Source organism: Aquarana catesbeiana, linkage group LG01, assembly GCF_042186555.1.
Source record: "Aquarana catesbeiana isolate 2022-GZ linkage group LG01, ASM4218655v1, whole genome shotgun sequence".
NCBI classification, from domain to species: Eukaryota; Metazoa; Chordata; class Amphibia; order Anura; family Ranidae; genus Aquarana; species Aquarana catesbeiana.
The window spans coordinates 429,350,562-429,365,244 of record NC_133324.1 but is presented as its reverse complement, the minus strand read 5'-3'; the positions used below and the strand labels follow the sequence as shown (position 1 = coordinate 429,365,244).

Here is a 14,683-nt window from a genome sequence, read left to right as displayed (position 1 = left end):
GTGCCATCTGTCATCAGTGCCATCTGTCATCAGTGCCACGTGTCATCAGTGCCACATATTAGTGTCATCTGTCATCAGTGCCACGTATTAGTGCCACCTGTCAGTGCCACATATTAGTGCCATCTGTCATCAGTGCCACGTATTAGTGCCATCTGTCATCAGTGCCATGTATTAGTGCCATCTGTCATCAGTGCCACATCAGTGTCAGTGCCATCTGTCATCAGTGCCACATCAGTGCCACGTATCAGTGCCATTTGTCATCAGTGCCACCTCAGTGTCACATGTCATTGTCCTGGTTCTCCAGGGCCTTCAAAAGTGTAATAGGTAGTCAACAAATTAGATGTGTAATTTATGCTCCTAGAACACATGATGGTGCTCCCTGCATGTTGGGCCTCTCTATGTGGCCAGGCTGTGAAAAAGTCCCATACATGTGGTATCCCCATACTCAGGAGGAGTAGCAGAATGTATTTTGGGGTGTTATTTGTGGTATACACATGCCATGTGAGAGAAATAACCTATTACAATGACAATTTTGTGGGGGAAAAAAAAAAATCTTAATTTTGCAAGGAATTGTAGGAAAAAATGACAACATCAAAAAGCTCACTGTGCCTCTTACTAAATACCTTGGAATGTCTACTTTTAAAAAAGGGGTCATTTGGGGGGTATTTGTACTTTTCTGACTTGTTCGGGTCGCAAGAAATGAGATAGGCCGTCAGTACATCAGGTGTGATCAATTTTTTATGATTTGCACCATAACTTGTAGACTCTCTAACTTTCACACAGACCAAATAATATCCACTAATTTGGGTTATTTTTACCAAAGATATGTAGCATTATAAATTGTGGCCAAAATTTATGAAGAAAAATTACTAATTTGCAAAATTTTATCACAGAAACAAAGAAAAATGCATTTTTTTTCAAAATTTTCGGTCTTTTTTCATTTATAGCGCAAAAAATAAAAAACCCAGAGGTAATCAAATACCACCAAAAGAAAGCTCTATTTGTATGAAAAAAAAGGACAAAAAATTCATTTGGGTACAGTATTACATGACTGAGTAATTGTCATTCAAAGTGTGAGAGCGCTGAAAGCTGAAAATTGGTCTGGTCACGAGGGGGGTTTAAGTGCCCTGTTGTCAAGTGGTTAATATCCCTTTAAAACAGTATTAAACAAAACAAAAAAATGAATATATTGCATCTTACCAATCTGTTCACCAGCATGTGAAAGGTCTTATGCATATTCAATTCACTAGACATACTTCCTTTTCTTATTTCATTTAACTTTTCCATTATTTTCTTCCCCCTTCTTTTATCCCCTCTTTTTCCTTCTTCATCATTTATGGGTACATCTTTTAATATTTGTATATATGATGTCTGCTAACCAACTGATCATTGGATTTTTAATTTTTATTTTTGCTCTCCATATTGTAAATGCATGAGCCACTCATTATTTCTGCCACTGCAACTATCAGTTATCTTTCCATGCATCATTGGATCATTAACCATCCCTGTCTTCTCCCCGACATCCTCTTACAGCTCCTGCCCAGCTCACCCGTACCATACCATTTCTTGGGGTGGCCCCCCAGTCTGCCAATGGATGTGCTACTACATCCAGCTTGCTGCAATATTTGCAGTGCTCCCTCTTGGGTTAATCCATCCTTGGCTGCAGTCACATCGAGGCTTGGTATAACCAGCCCTTGATGTGGAATCCACTTCCTGTTGCAGGCATTGTTGCTTGACCACTGATGATGCTTGAGTGATCACCTGTGGAGGAGCCCTCATTGGCTCCCCCTCCCTCTTAAGCATCCAGGTAGCAGCTGTCTGCACACAGGGTTCTCTGATCGGCTGGACGTGTGTCTATCTCTCTGAAGCTCATACAAGTCCCCTCTCCACACTCGTATGACAATATGTATGGACTTATATTTATGTGTATCCTGCGATGACAGTCATCACAGTGGATATACAGTATCTTACAAAAATGAGTACACTCCTCACATTTTTGAAAATATTTTATTCTATCTTTTCATGTGACAACACTGAAGAAATTACACTTTGCTACAATATAAAGTAGTGAGTGTACAGCTTGTATAACAGTGTAAATTTGCTGTCCCCTCAAAGTAACTCAACACACAGCCATTAATGTCTAAACAGCTGGCAACAAAAGTGAGTACACCCCTAAGTGAAAATGTCCAAATTGGGCACAATTAGCCATTTTCCCTCCCTGGTGTCATGTGACTCATTAGTGTTACAAGGTCTCAGGTATGAACGGGAAACAGGTGTGTTAAATTTCATGTTATCGCTCTCACTCTCTCATACTGGTCACTGGAAGTTCAACATGGCACCTCATGGCAAAGAATTCTCTGAGGATCTGAAAAAAAGAATTCTTGCTCTATATAAAGATGGCCTAGGCTATAAGAAGATTGCCAAGACCCTGAAACTGAGCTGCAGCACGGTGGCCAAGACCATACAGCAGTTTAACAGGACAGGTTCCACTCAGAACAGGCCTCGCCATGGTCGACCAAAGAAGTTGAGTGCATATGCTCAGCGTCATATCCAGAGGTTGTCTTTGGGAAATAGACGTATGAGTGCTGTCAGCATTTCTGCAGAGGTTGAAGGGGTGGGGGGTCAGCCTGTCAGCGCTCAGATCATACGCGGCACAAGAAAGCCCACAAACAGTTTGTTGAAGACAAGCAGACTAAGGACATGGATTACTGGACCAAGTTAAACTTATTTGGTTCAGATGGTGTCAAGTGTGAGTGGTGGCAACCAGGTGAGGAGTAAAAAAACAAGTGTGTCTTGCCTACAGTTAAGCATGGTGGTGGGAGTGTCATGGTCTGGGGCTGCATGAGTGCTGCCTCCACTGGGGAGCTACAGTTCATTGAAGGAACCATGAATGCCAACATGTACTGTAACATACTGAAGCAGAGCATGATCCCCTCCCTTCGGAGACCGGGCCACAGGGCAGTATTCCTACATGATAATGACCCCAAACACACCTCCAAGACGACCACTGTCTTGCTAAAGAAGCTGAGGGTAAAGGTGATGGACTTGCCAAGTATGTCTCCAGACCTAAACCCTATTAAGCATCTGTGGGGCATCCTCAAATGGAAGGTGGAAGAGCACAAGGTCTCTGACATCCACCAGCTCCATGATGTTGTCATGGAGGAGTGGAAGAGGACTCCAGTGGCAACCTGTGAAGCTCTAGTGAACTCCATGCCCAAGAGGGTTAAGGCAGTGCTGGAAAATAATTGTGGCCACACAAAATATTGACACTTTGGGCCCAATTTGGACATTTTCACTTTTGTTGCCAGCGGTTTAGACATTAATGGCTGTGTTGAGTAATGCCACGTACACATGGTCGGACTTTATGGCAGACTTTGCCCGGCAGACTTTACGACGGACTTTCTGAATGAACGGACTTGCCTACACACAATCCACCAAAGTCTGTCGAATTCGTACGTGATGACGTACGACCGGACTAAAACAAGGAAGTTCATAGCCAGTAGCCAATAGCTGCCCTAGCGTGGCTTTTTGTCCGTCGAACTAGCATACAGACGAGCGGACTTTTTTACCGGACTCGATTTCGACGGATTAATTTAAAACATGTTTCAAATCTAAGTCCGTCCAACTTTTGAGAAAACAAAGTCTGCTGGAGCCCACACACGATCGAATTGTCTGACGAAATCCAGTCCGCCGGGCAAAGTCTGCCGTAAAGTCCGCTCGTGTGTACGTGGCATTATTTTGAGGGGACAGCAAATTTACACTGCTATACAAGCTGTACATTCAGTATTTTACAGTGTAGCAAAGTGTCATTTCTTCAGTGTTGTCACATGAAAAGATATAATTAAAAAAAAAAAAATGTGAGTGGTGTACTCAATTTTGTGAGATACTGTACATGTTGTTATTCATATGTTTATATTTTTCAGTGTGGACTCGTTTTTTGAGCTTGGAAATACTGGGGGATTATTCTTTTTTTATTTTGTGGTATACATGTTACCATGCATCTGCATATTTGGGTGCATTAACACATACATTTACATGCCATTTCCCCCTCTAGATCCATGTTCCCATTTGGGGTTATATCCATCTTCTATCATCACACAGTCCCTGTCTCTTCACCCTGCATGCTGGGGGAATCTCTGCGGGTCTGTTCTGAGTGTTCACATCGGACTGGGTGTCATGGAACAATGACGCATGGCCCGCTGTTGCATGTTTTTAAGCTTCACAAAAAGATTTATCACTCAAAATTCTGGGTGAGTGCAGTCGCATTATGGTTTTGCTCATGTATATGCTGATATATATATTTGGATATCAATATGTAATTTTATCTTGCAGAAAGTTGTATGTACTGAATATTGAAGACACCTCTGAAGAAGGAGTCCCGAAACACGTTAGGTGTCTGTATCTAACCTTTCCAATATTCATGTATGGTTGTCATACACCATTTTCACTTGATGTTTTATATATGTACAGTTTGTAATACAATTTGATATTTTTTTACAATTCTTACTACCTCTTTGACTTTAATCTACCAGTGCCACTATAGTCCCACCCCTTGAGGGATTTCTCCATTTCCAATTATTAGGGATGATGGCACTCATCCATTGCAGCCATATTCCACATTTACAACACTTTATGCATCCCTGTACCTGTAAAAGACAGCCCTGCATGGGAGATGCATGTCTGCGCGTGTCAATTGGCCCTTACACTTGTGTTTGGGGGGGTAAAATGTGTGGTTCATCTGTGTGTTTTTACTACTCCCAACCATTTATCCTTATAGTGCAAAGCAGATGAGGGGGGATAATATATAATGTGGCCATGATGCTTTTTGTACAGCAAAAATGATCCCCGCTGTTGAGTTCAGCCACCACCCACCCCTGTTTTCCTGAGCCCTCCCATCCCATCGGCATACATAAGGAGAAGGAGGAACTTCTGTTTCTGCCTTCGCTTTATGACAAATCAAGCTGTAAACCATGACGATTTTGTCACTTCAAGTTTCAGTTCTGTATTTACATGCCTGTTACCAGCTAGGAAAGCAGCCAATCAAATTGATCTGTATTTGATCAGCTGCCTTGGAGGGCAGAGGAGGGATCAGGGGTCTAATAGACTCCAGATCTCCCCATAAAGAGGACCCATCACTGCCCAAGATATGCAATAAAGTGACAGGTAGGCAGGGTCAGTGGGTGGGATTAGGAGCGGAGTAGAGGGGGGCCCTGTCAGGTGGGCTATATGGGGCCCGATGATTTCTAAAAGCAGCCCTGCCTGTTAATCCAGCCAGTAGCATGCTTCCTGTCCACTCTGAATGGAACAGCAATGGAGCCACCTTTGGAATGCAGCGTTGTCAATCTGGGATACACACGGGCCAAAAATCTTCTGAAATCAAGCAGTTTGGCACTAACTGTCCAACTTTCGGCCCTTGTGTACAGCTGTCTGTTGTACAGAAGCCAGTCTCACAACAAGCTTGTGCTGAACACTCATGCTGGAAAAACTAGCATCCAACCAGAATCCGATCAGCGCTCATAGCCAATGACTGTGAGCGCTGATCAGTGAATTCTGGCGAGGGGGTAGTTCACCTGTCAGAACACAAAGGAACAGTGGGGTGAAACTGCCTTGATAACATTGCTTGTGCTAGAATTTCTCTGTTTCTGTTTTTCATTTAGACCGCTAGATTAAAAAATCCTATTTTCTTGTTCATACATCATGGGACACAGAGCCTTTGATAATTACTAAGTGGGATATCCCAGAGCAATGCTCAAATTTGAGGGGTGGGAGACAGATCAGAAACACAGACCGCCATCGGACGTGAGGACCTATACTGCTGCCTGCAGCACACTGCACCTGAAGGCAGCTTCCTCATGCCCCCTTACATCCACCTGATAGAATCTAGTAAATGTATGGACCAAAGACCAGCCTTGCAGATCTGAGCCATGGAGGTCTGGTGATGCACTGCCCAAGAAGCACTAACTGCTCTAGTCGAGTGCGCTTTAACCTGTAAAGGAGGAATTTTCTAATTCAGATCATAGGCCTGACTAATAACCTGTCAAATCCTTCTAGTGATAGTGTACTTCGACGCTGCCTGGCCCTTTTTGGGGCCTTCTGGCAGTATAAATAGACAAACACTGATTGAAACCTTTGGTGAGCAGAGAAAATTGGCACATGTAGATATGCATCTTTGATGTCTATCGATGCCAGAAATTCTCCTCCCTGAAGGGTGGAAACCATTGAGTGGATTGACTCCATGCGGAAAGAACAAATGTTTAGGCATTTATTCAGGTCTTTTAGATCTAGAATAGGTCTGACATCCCCATTTGGTTTTGGAACTGTCAAAGAGGTTTAAGTAGAAACCCGAGCCTTGCTCTTCTGGGGCTACTTCTATAATTTACCCCTTGAGATAACAGGCGTTCTAAGGCCAGAAGCAAGGGCCTCCTTTTTTCTGGATCTTTGGAGACTCTTGACCTTAGAAAGAGGGATGGGGGAAGCTCCCCAAAGTCCAGCTTGTAGCCCAGAGACACCATGGAGATTACCCATTTGTCCTGAATCTCTTCCCACCAGGCGTCTGAAAACCGCAGCAGCTTTCCTCCCACTCGACCGAGCGGGGGCACCTCTTCATAAGGAGACTTTGGGGTTCTGCTTAACAGATCTTGGACCCCAAGACTTTTTCTGCCCTTGGGCCTGGCCTTGGACATTTCCCCTGGTATTGGACTGGGGAGGCCATCGCCACTGCCTGGAGGTCGAAACTCCAGGGGCTGGGAAAGAGAACATCTAAATGAGGGACGTTTACTCTTCTGCTTAACTGGCAACAAAGTGGTCTTGCCCCCGGTAATCCTTTGGATATATTTGTCCAAATCATCCCCAAACAAGTGTTCCCCATGAAATGGGAACCCAGACAAAAATCTTTTGCATGAAGCCTCTGCTGTCCAATGCTTAAACCAAAGGGACCTGCGCATTTGTACCAGCAGGAGAGTAAGGCGGGATGCTTGCTGAACAGAATCCATAATGGCATCAACCGCAAAACATAAGGCCTTAGGAAGGTCAGTATAAACCTCGACCTGTTCAGTGGGGAGGAGGTTAACCACCAGCTTCATTTGTTCCTTTAGGAATTGGCACATGCCAACTGCTGCGACTGCAGGTTGGACCACAGTGCCAGCCACAGAAAAGGAGGCTTTAAATAAAGATTCCACCTTTTTGTCAGTTGGAGTTTTGAACCCCTGAGCATTGTACACAGGACAAGTCAGGCTTTTATTCACACAAGAAACAGCCGCATCAATTGCTGGCACCCCCATTTCTTGGTGAATTTTTCCTCTACCAGATAAAGAAGGAAAAACTTCTTAGGAGGAGAAAATAGCTTATCTGGGTGAACTCAGTCCTCATACAACAATTTTTCCAGCAAGAAATGAATTGGGAAGGTATATGCAGCCTGTGAGGATTTCCAGGATCTCAAGGAGGAAACAGAGGATATGGCAGCCTCAGCAGATGGCAGTTTGTATGTGGCATGCACCAACTCAGTATAATTTTGCACCTGCACCTTGACGCACGAGAGGAAAAAGAGAGCTTCTCCTCATCCCCTGAATCGTCTGACTGCTCCTGATCCCCATCCCCAGATAGGGATACTTCATCATTATCAGATTGCTCATCCGATCAGGAACCTAGAGCAGAGTCAGGGAATCTATCACATTTTCTGCTACTCTTTAAGGAAGTTGTGATTAAAGTAGCAATTCTTCCTTCTAAACCATCCAATGCAGCTTTCATAGTGTCTTCAGTGACATACACAGGGGCTGCAATATTGGGAGAGGCTGCAAAGCCTGACAAGGGCAATGACTCATCCTGTGAGGCTGCCTCCAGTGTTTCAGGCAGGGGGGATGGTATTCTGCAGGCACATTCAGAACCCCTAGATCTAGGCGGTGATTTCTTAGTGCCTCTTTTACCTGCCCCTGAAGCCCTCTTACGGGGAGACACAGTCCTAAGCTGCAAAAGCAGAGGTACTAGTATAGATGCAATCACTGTTGTGCCTTAGTCTTACAACATAATTATTAGTTTAGTCTGCACAACCTGATGCTGAGTAGGTGTCTTAGGTACGCCTGGATCCGAATCCACTGAGATGCTTACTGCCCACAGCTCTGTGTCCCACCACTTACAGGGGCTCCGGCATCCTGGGCTTTAAACATTGCCGCCTCGCACCTGCGCACTGATGCACGCCACACCTGCACGGCGCCCGCAACCATGCCCCCCTCCTTCCCCACCGAATCTGCCATAAAAGCTTGCCCCCAGGACCATCATGGCGGCGGCCGGGGGTGAGGGGGGAGAAAAGAGACCTACGGAGTCTACGTAGGACCCCAAGGCTACATGGGATCCCCCTTTCAGTTTATGTGGCAGAGACTGCAGCGGAGGAGGTAAGCGGCTTCACAGACCAGCTTCACTGAGCGTGTATCCTGGAAGGCATCTAAGTAAACACCAGGTATGTCTCTTACTCCCTCTAGTGGTGGAAACCAGGTAAGACATGAAAACTACTCACAGACGATAATCCTTAAGGTAAAAACCTAGGTTTGTCTTCACTTACCTTATCCCAGTGGCAGGAAACTGCTGAGAACAGACAGATCCAACCCTTACCCATCATGGCGGGTAATGTTGTGCCAACCTTCAGGGTTCTGGGTTCCTACTTACAGGATCCTCTTCCCTGGACCTGTAGAAGACTTTTAACTTGTGCCCCAATGTGCTGGATCCCAGAGCCCAGTCCTCAAAGAGAGAGACATTACAGGCAAAACCTTGTTTCTTCTTTCACGAGGCCCGAGTACCATCCATCTTAGGTGTATTTATTGTCCCGAGGTATGGATCCGGTTGTATAGCTCCTAGGCCCCCGTAGAGACCGTTAAACAGAGATCTCTTCTTAGCACATCTTCAACGTGACCAACCACCTTAATCACCGGCGAAAAAACTGAGGTACTCTCCATATGGGAGGGGTTATATAGGGAAGAAACTCGCCTTGTAATTAGGGTTGCCAGTGTCCAATCACCTGATGGTGACTATCTAACCCGCGTAATTATCAAAGGCTCTGTGTCCCGTGATGTATGAACAAAAAAAACTTCTAGTGTGTACCAGGCTGTGAATGCTCCAGCAGCCTTAGCTAGTCTTGACTAAGAAATGAAAGCCAACCTCCAACAAGTTTGAAGCAGTCATAGCAACATTTTTTTTTCTTTTAGGATAAAGATTTCATATAAGTGAATAAAAGCTGGCCATTGTTAGCACCCTTCTCATCGTTAAATGGTTTGTTTCAATCCTACAACTACCACTTTTTCTGGACAACTTGGTGCGTTAAAGGAAGTTGAAAAAGAACATAATTACCGGCTGGATCACTAGGTAAGGAATAAAAAAAGCCTTAAAAAAATCAAAACAAATGCAGCCACAACATTTAAGGATTTGTAAACTGCACTCTGCTGCGCTCTATATATATATATATATATATATATATATATATATATATATATATATATATATATATATATATTATTATTATTATTATTATTATTATTATTATTATTATTATTATTATTATTATTATTATTATTATTATTTATTTATTTATTTTTTTTTTGTAGGAACTATCAACATTTCTACAAAATGGACCCTTAAATCTACTGGTGACCCCCATAAATTATCTGCTGTATTGTACTGTTTGATTGGCAGAAGATGTAAATCCTGTGGTTCCTTTGTTCCTAGGCATCAGTTTAAATGCCTAAGGACCATAAGGTCTGACTGTGGAATAAAAAGTGCCTAAACCTGTGACCCTAGTGCTACACTTTGCAATACAGATATGAACTGTCTTCAGGCCTCAGAAACATTAACAGAGCTGGTGAGTGGCCTATGTTTATATTATATGACAACCAGGCAGAAGTGGAACTGCTTTGTCACAGCTAAAGAAGGGTATATAAGAACTGACATTTTTCCTAATGCCTACAAAGCCAGCACTACACTTGTGTGATGCTGTTTTAGTCAAATGTCTATTACAAACTAGTAGATCCCACTGCTGGGATCCTGGTGTCAATATCTGATGATGCTGGGGAATTTGGTTTTGGTGCAGAGGATCCCAACACAGAAGAAAAAAGTATGCAGACATGGAGCGAAGTTTTCAAGAAAAGTTAGGATTTTGGTTACAGGCAGGATAGAGGTGTGATGGGAGCCCTAGGGAAGGGGAATGCTCTCTGCAATGAAAACTATCAGTGCTGATCTCCCAACACTGATAAATTATACATTATTTTACTAGATCTGCATGCTACATGTGTATTCATATAAAATATGAATGTCAGGTTTCTGTGGTTGTGAACCCTTGCAGAATGCCAATCCAGGGTTTCCTAGGGAGTGGAGACTAAGCTCCAGCCTGCTTCTCCACCAGGGCCCCTGATGGTGGGGATGGACTTGCAGCAAGCTGGAACCAGATTGCAGCACCCAGGTACGCGCAGCTTATGATAAAGAGACCGCGTATCCAGAGTACAGATGGCAGAAGACAAAGCTGGGGTCGGTATACATGAAATCAGACACTGAATACACAAAACACTTGGCAAACAGGAAGTTGCTCAAGCAACATGGGCTGCTTGGAGCATGTGTTATATAGGGAAGCAAAATGGGAGGCAGTGCCACATAGTGATGAAAGGGAAAGGTAATATAAACCCACAGAATAGCAGGTGACACCCATAGGTGAGTACAGAAGTAAGCACAGAAGTCGAACAACACATGTGAAAGGAATCAGAGAACTAGGAGAAGCACTGCAGCAAGGAGGTAAGAATTACACAGGCAGGAAAATTGCAAGCTAAATCATGACAGTGAAAGTTTCCTTTGCTAGCAAGCATCTCACTTCCCCAACTTGTTTTAGATCTACACTTTTGAAACTAGAACTGAATAATATTGAACAAGAATCCACAAATGCTTTAATAATTAAATGCAGATAATGTTAGTACTAGAAGGTATTATGTAAGATTAAGTTAACACTTTGATATTTAAGAGAAAGAAAATGGTGATATTCTAAAGGAAAATCAAAGTATGGATTAAGAGCTCTAGGATCATATTTAATCCACTTGCAGGTACTGGGTTAAAGCTTTGCTAACAGTTTTAATAGGTCAGAAGTTTAAGCTTACTATCAGTTTATATATCAGACATAGCTGTATGGATAATGTTGATGGTATTTAGTCCCATTGGGAAATCACCTATTTGCTTTTCAAGGTCTCACTGCAGGTATTGATGCTTTTGCTTTACTCATGTTTCATGGTTTACCCAAATGTGTTCCTGCTGAAACGACTTTTGTAGGCTAATTAGATGATAACTTTAAATTGACACTACCAGACAAATTAGAGTGCATACTGCTACCTACGTATGATAATTATCATCCCACGAGACAAAGAAACTTCAGACAAACTGTCATGTCAGTGGACTAATATATGCTCTATTGAATTATTTTTATAGGGCAGCTCTTGTCATTGGATGTGTTTAGTTTCAACCAGGGAGAATTAAACATCCTTTTGCAAATACAGATGTAGTTAGCTTCACCTATTATCTTGGCTTATCTGCAAAATTATAACATCTTAATTACTGAGCCTGTAAGGCTGAGAATGCAAAGTGATATTTTGGTCATTCTGTAGTGTGCAAAAACAAGTAAAGTGCTGCATACAAATATATAACTATTTAAGACTGCTGTGACACATACAGTATTAGTAAACTTAGTAAACATTTTTTTAAGAAGCAATTCAAGCATGAATATGGATGGATGATTGACATACAGACAAAGTAAAAGAAATAGATAGATAGATAGATAGATAGATAGATAGATAGATAGATAGATAGATAGATAGATAGATAGATAGATAGATAGATAGATAGATAGATAGACAGCTTAAAGTACCAGTCCTCCTTTTGAATAGGAAGACTGGTACTATAAAGTATCATTCCCACTATTCACTCCTATAGACCCCTTTACTTTGTGGGGGAATAGGGTGGACACAGGTGCACATAAGGGAAGTGTTATTATTATCCTACACTTACCTGTCCCTGCTCTATTTATTGGCAGAATTATTCTTAAAAATTCTGATGATCATGTTAGAAGAAAACACTGGTGGGGTTAAACAGACATGTGCTGCATGTTAGGCATATTAAAAACCGCAAGCAATACAGTTGGCATGGTTGTATGTTATAAATTGCCAAAGATAATCAACACCCACTCCCTCTGAGACATGTCTATGGACACTAGCATTTGTATAAAAAAAGTGGCACTGGGGTTCAATTTTGTTAATAACTATTCTTTGCCCCTGTGATAAGCCAGTAGGTTCCTTGTCATGCTTTCTTCTTGTCCTCATAGGCATTAACATACATTTCAGGGCAATTTGATCATGCAGGTTTATATAAGGTAGCCCATAGATAACTAAATTATTTCCACTCAAACATCGTGTGTGGATGGGAAAATTCTCCCCTCTGAGCTATTGTATTCTGACAGCAGGGAGACCCCCCCCCCCCCCACTGCCAGAATACACTGATCAGCGTTGCCAGCTATAGCCTGCAGCGCTGTTTGAGTGGGGCAAAGCCAACAGGACGGTTGTACAGAAGAGTCAGTAGATAGACTTGTGTACAAACTCCCTGTCCATACATGGATCGAAATTCAAACAGTCCCTGCTCAACCAGCTGAATTTCAATCCATATATGGTTGGCTTAAGAATGCATGCACATACAGCACCATTTTTATTATCTAATACCTTTTAACTTCATGTACCAGAGTTTTGTTCAAGTCACTGGTGGGTTTTCCTTGTCAGTAATTATACAATATAAAGTTTCTTCAGCAATGTTAAATTGCAACATTGTATGACTGTATCACAGAACTCTTGTACTGAGCTAATTTGAATAACAAGGTCATCTACGAATTCTTTATTTGAATGTTGCCTTTTGTGCATTAATTTTCCTGAAAATGTTCTTCATTTTGATAGTGTATTTCTGCCTGTTAAGCAAAATCTGTGGATCTCCACGTTTTAGAATCCAATCAGCAAGTGTTAAAGTGCTACTAAACACACACTGTTTAATTTACATTGTCCCTTCTATTTCTGTATGTGAATTATGGCACTGTAATTATTTTAATTAAAAAAAAGTACCTTTTTCCTAATCAATATAAAGCTGTCACATGACCCAGCTCTTTCCCAGCTTGTCTGCAGGGAAACATGAGCAGCAGGAGCTTCTAGTCCTCTCCTGTTGATCACATCTTCAAAATAAAAAAAAACAGCTTTTGGAATACAGAGTAAAAATAAATAATTAATATCAATAAACTGTTTTAGGTTATCATACAAATATAGATTTGAAATTCAATCCTTATTGTTTTTTGGCAATAACATGGTGTGGGGGGATTTCTGCCAGTCACAGACTGTGTCACTCTTCTCCAGCCTGTGTCTTAGAATAGGAAGGATGTGAAGCCTCCATTAATCTACATGTAATATCCCACCCCCATTGTGTTTAGCTGGTTAGTGAGCATAGAGGAGGAGGAAGAGAGTGGGCTGTCATTTACCACTGTAAATATGCCCACATGTGTGACTCTATAGCCACATGGGTTGTTCAGATGTGATAGGGAGGAAGTGTTCAGTATAGAAAATCACTGAAAACTGAGCATGTGCAGAGTTTCCACTACAGCTGCAAAATCATTAGATGAAATGGGAACATGGACAGAAGGTGGAGATAGAGAGCAGCAGTATCAACCGGGTTTTTTGCAGAATGCAGAAAACGAATCTCATAGTGACTGCGTGTGTATTAACAGCATGTAACACGGAATTTCTTGATAGTTTTTTTATGATGTGGACCTCGTAACACTTTAATAATATCTTCATTTGTCTCTCTCTTCATTTTTCTCTATCTGTCTATATATATATATATATATATATATATATATATATATATATATATATATATGGGACGGAAAGTATTCAGACCCCCTTAAATTTTTCACTCTTTGTTATATTGCAGCCATTTGCTAAAATCATTTAAGTTCATTTTTTCCTCATTAACGTACACACAGCACCCCATATTGACAGAAAAACACAGAATTGTTGACATTTTTGCAGATTTATTTAAAAAGAAAAACTGAAATATCACATGGTCCTAAGTATTCAGACTCTTTGCTCAGTATTTAGTAGAAGCACCCTTTTGATCTAATACAGCCATGAGTCTTTTTGTGAAAGATGCAACAAGTTTTTCACACCTGGATTTGGGGATCCTCTGCCATTCCTCCTTGCAGATCCTCTCCAGGTCTGTCATGGTGGATGGTAAACGTTGGTGGACAGCCATTTTTAGGTCTCTCCAGAGATGCTCAATTGGGGTTAAGTCAGGGCTCTGGCTGGGCCATTCAAGAACAGTCACAGAGTTGTTGTGAAGCCACTCCTTCATTATTTTAGCTGTCTTTCTCCCATCTCCCGACTGCATCTCTGGAGCTCAGCCACAGTGATCTTTGGGTTCTTCTTTACCTCTCTCACCAAGGCTCTTTTCCCCTGATAGCTCAGTTTGGCCGGACGGCCAGCTCTAGGAAGGGTTCTGGTCGTCCCAAACGTCTTCCATTTAAGGATTATGGAGGCCACTGTGCTCTTAAGACCCTTAAGTGCAGCAGAATTTTTTTTGTAACTTTGGCCAGATCTGTGCCTTGCCACAATTCTGTCTCTGAGCTCTTCAGGCAGGT

The 14,683-nt window shown here is 42.1% G+C and overlaps 1 protein-coding gene and 1 long non-coding RNA gene across 14 annotated transcripts in view; one reads left to right on the top strand and one right to left on the bottom strand.

The window, feature by feature from the left end:
- LINGO2 (leucine rich repeat and Ig domain containing 2) overlaps nucleotides 1-14,683 on the bottom strand; it is a 3,171,904-nt gene that overhangs the window by 180,705 nt on the left and 2,976,516 nt on the right. The window lies entirely within an intron of this gene.
- On the top strand, nucleotides 4,331-12,954 carry LOC141145712 (uncharacterized). Its single transcript, XR_012244623.1, has 3 exons — nucleotides 4,331-4,392; nucleotides 9,195-9,351; nucleotides 9,591-12,954. It is a non-coding gene; the product is annotated as an uncharacterized lncRNA (long non-coding RNA).